Raw genomic sequence first — 3,988 nt, 5'->3', positions numbered from 1 at the left:
TTTTCTGGCACATAGCTCATAAACCCCTTGTGATAAGTGATAAGTGTCATTCTGCATGCGAGTGAAATGACCAAGGGCTGGAGGCTCCTGGACAGCCTTGGGGTGAGGACTGGTTGCAGGGGGACTCACCATGTGGTTAGAGAGTTGGAACTTTCAGTCCCACTACACCCTCCCCCCACCCACCATCTCCACAACCAACCTCCAGGGAGGGGAAAGGGGGCTGAAGTTTGAGTTAATAACTAATAGCTAATGATGTAAGCAATAAGCCTTCATAAAACCCCAAAAGGACTGGGTTCAGAGAGCTTCCAGGTTGTTGACCACATGGAGGTTCTGGGAGGGTCCACACCCAGAGAAGACAGGAAGCTGACCCCTTCCCCATACCTTGCTCTTTGCATCTCTTCCATTTGGCTGTTCCCAAGTTGTATACTTTGTAAAAAGTGAGATTTCCACCCAGCAACAATTCAGTCACACTGCTTTACACATCTAGAATCCATCCAAAATTGTAAAGGCTTTGTGGCACTACAGTGAAAGAGGGAAGAACATCTTCTAAACATGTAAATAGAGTGTGTCCCTGAGTTCTGTGAGCCATTCTAGCAAATGATTAAACCCAATGAGGCAGCTGCGAGAACCTTCCGTGTAGCCAGGTCAGAGAGAAGTTGTGGGTAACCTGGGGACCTACTACCTGCGATTGGTGTCTGAAGTGAGAAGTGGTCTTGTGGGACCGGGACCTTTAACTTGTGGGGTCTGCACTAACTCTAGCTACTGTCAGAGTTGAATTAAATTGTAATTCAATTACAATTAAGTCTACAGAGAATTAGAGAATTGCTTGATGTGGGGGAAAACCCCACACATTTTGGTGACCAAAAATGTGAGAATACAAAAGAGAGCATAAAGCAGTTTTTGTTTTGTTTTGTTTTGTTTTTTCCTGTACACAGACTATGTCTCTTCTCCCGGTCCCCTCAAAAGGTGCTGCCTCCCCTTCTTCTCTCTTTAGCCAGCACAAGAGCACACAGGAGGCTGGCATAATCACGAATTGCAGCTGTCTGAAGGGCAGTCACATAAAAGAGGAGAAGCTTCACCTTTGCTTCACAAGGCACATCTTGAACCAGGGATGAAAATTACAGAGAGGCCAAAACCAGCTCAGTATGAGCAGCACTGATAACAGACTGGCCAAGCAACAGAAGGGGCTGTCCTGTGAAGAAGCAAGCTCTCTGTCAATGGCAGGTGCAAGCTGAGCCTGCACTACCTTTTGTCACGGTTGCTATGGAAAAGATTAAGAGCCCTGTATTAATTATCTGTTGCTACATAACAGAATACCACACAACTTAGTAGCTTAAACAACACATTTTTGTCACGTCACAATGTTTGGGGTCAGGGATTCTGAAGTGCCTTAGCTGGGTGGGGTCTCTGGGTTGGTCCCTCGTGAGGCTCCAGTCTAGATGTTGGCTGGGGATGCAGTCATCTGTCAGCTTGGCTAGGGCTGAAGGATCTGCTTCCGGAATGGCCCACTCACATGGCTGTGGGAAACAGGCCTCAGTCCCTCACCATGTGGCTTCTCCATAGGGCTGCTTGAGTGTCTGCATGACATGGCAGCTGGTTCCCTGAAGAGCACATGATCCAAAAGCGAGAGCAAGACAGAAGCGCAGTGTCTTTAACAACATCTTTGAAAGTCATATCCCACCGTTTTCACTACATTCTATTGGTAAGTGAGTCACTCAGAATAGCCCACATTCAAGAGGAGAGGAATGAGGCTGCGTTGAAGGGAGCACACTGCAAAGAATGTGTGGATTTATTTTAAAACCACTATAAGCCCCTTCAGCGCTGAGTTATTGTGATGCCTTTCGCATTCCGAAGCCAAGCGTGGATGTGATTTTAATTAGCAGGGATGCTAAGCTCTTTTGCTAATGTTACTAAAAAACACAGGAGTCTCTGCATTGTTCCATCCCCAGTAGGTAGCTTAAGATGCTCTATTTAATTCAATACAATACAGATTTATTAACCACTCTCTCTGTCTCTAGGGCCTGGCTGTTCCCACCTCAAACCACTTCTTAGCTTCATTTGTTCTCATAACATCAGGATAGCCCTTCCTCCTCTGGAGGCCTGGGCATCAGCAAGTCAGATGGCAGTGGAAGGTGGAGAAATGGAATCCCGCTGGGGGCTCAGGCGGCCTGCCCCCTGATGCTGCCATGCACTCTAGATGTCCTTGATGAAGAGAATGAATGGAAGGTATTGGAAGGGAGCTGAAGCTCAACAAATGACCACCTAATGAAAAAGTCAGCAGTGGATTACCTGAGATCTTGAGCACCCTGTACTGTTATTCGTATTTATAAACATGTTTGAAAGATGTTCCCTTCCTTCACTGTAGTGCCAGAAAGCCTTTAACATATTGGGTCGGGTCTAGATTTATAAGGAAGTATGGCTGAATTGTTATCGGGTGGATACCGTTTACATGTTTAAAGGTTAGTTTCGTCTAATAGTCAGATTTCTATAGCCCAGGGGATGGGGTGGTGGCTACGGTGCAGAATGGTCTCAGGGGGACATGTATGTACAATGCAATGGCATCTGTTTATCTTGCAGCTGTCTTTCTCAATGGCAAAAGGGCATACTGCTGTTATTGTCAGTGAAGCGTCAGTAGGTAAGACAGAAATGGTAACAGAAAGTGCTTCCTTAAGTGAAATTAGGGGAGTGTGTTTGTGTGTGTGTGTGTGTGCGTGTGTGTCTTTGGGATGGGGGAGTGGTAAATGCATATTTAGTTAGCAAAAGTGCCAGGCTTACAGTATCTCTAAAATTAATGCTCATAACAGCCATATAAATAAGTATTATTATTCTTTTCAGTTTAAATGATGAAACTCTGGGGATCAGCATAAAATAAACCAACTACACTGCACGTAAGTATCAAGTAAATGAGCAGAGACAGCCCCTGGTTTACAAACACCTGACTTAAACATTGTCCGTCCTACAAGTAAATTCCTCATTCTTACTGCTGTGAGAACAATTGTTAGGAACCAAAAACTTCAGAGCTTTCAAAGAACTGTAATGAGATAGCACAATGCAGGCAAAAAGCCAGTGTTAACGGAACAAGAAACTTCCCAGTTCTGACATTCACAGCATGACCTAGAGCATTCGGATTCCCCTCTCTGAGTCACTGGTTTCTCACCTGCAAAAGAAAGCGGGGTGTGTGTGTTTATGGGAGTAGAGTGGGTGTTGGCTAAGCACAGGAGTCATCTGGGTGGCTTCATAAACACATAAAGGGCTCATCCCACAAGGTCGGGCTTTTGAATCGGAATCCTTTGGGGTGAGGGTGGGGGCACCTATTCTGAGAAACTACCTCTCCAGGGGTTGCAGTCACACAGCCCTTGGCAATCAGTGTCTGGGAACCAGGGACCTGATTGTCTCTAAGGTGCCTCCAAGATCCAGCATTTAATTCCATTTTAGGACAGGGAAGGAGGAAGAAGCTGCGAGAGGCTGGAACAGTTGAGGGAGCGCTGACACGGTAAAGGCCACTTTGCTCACCATCACCAGGGGCACTGCCGAAAATTTCCACTCCGTTTTCTCCCAAGACCTTACTCCTACTATGTGGAGACATATTTGAATAAAAAATTGCCCTCTTTTAAAAGTCAAAATTCCGAGCCAGCTTGAAGGGAGTGTCTTTGGTCAAACCTGCATCAATTTGGGCATCAAAATAAATAATGCCATTGATTTATTACAACCTATTGAATAGAGTAGCAATTCATAAGTCTATGTTTATATAAATAACTAAATAAACTGAGGAGAAGGAAAAGCTCTCTTTTATAGTAGAAATCCATCTAATAGGTGTAGAAGAAAATTATAAAGTTAGAAAATCACCATTTGGCCACCATCGTAGTAATCATGGGTTCAGCTAAAAATCATCAATGGATGCTGGAACAAATGAGTGAAAGTTTAATGAGGGTCAGAATATTTATATGGCCTCACAGTGTATCCCTATACAATTCCTACTAATTACTGA

The 3,988-nt window shown here is 44.7% G+C and overlaps 1 long non-coding RNA gene across 1 annotated transcript; it reads left to right on the top strand.

Annotated features, from left to right (window-relative positions):
- Positions 1–200: 200 nt before the first annotated feature.
- Positions 201–3,624, top strand: LOC134732975 (uncharacterized). Its single transcript, XR_010116504.1, has 5 exons — positions 201–554; positions 1,564–1,702; positions 2,019–2,226; positions 2,836–2,888; positions 3,436–3,624. It is a non-coding gene; the product is annotated as an uncharacterized lncRNA (long non-coding RNA).
- The last annotated feature ends 364 nt before the right edge of the window (positions 3,625–3,988 follow it).

This window comes from Symphalangus syndactylus, chromosome 17 (assembly GCF_028878055.3).
Source record: "Symphalangus syndactylus isolate Jambi chromosome 17, NHGRI_mSymSyn1-v2.1_pri, whole genome shotgun sequence".
NCBI classification, from domain to species: Eukaryota; Metazoa; Chordata; class Mammalia; order Primates; family Hylobatidae; genus Symphalangus; species Symphalangus syndactylus.
This window is presented reverse-complemented; position numbering and strand designations above follow the sequence as displayed.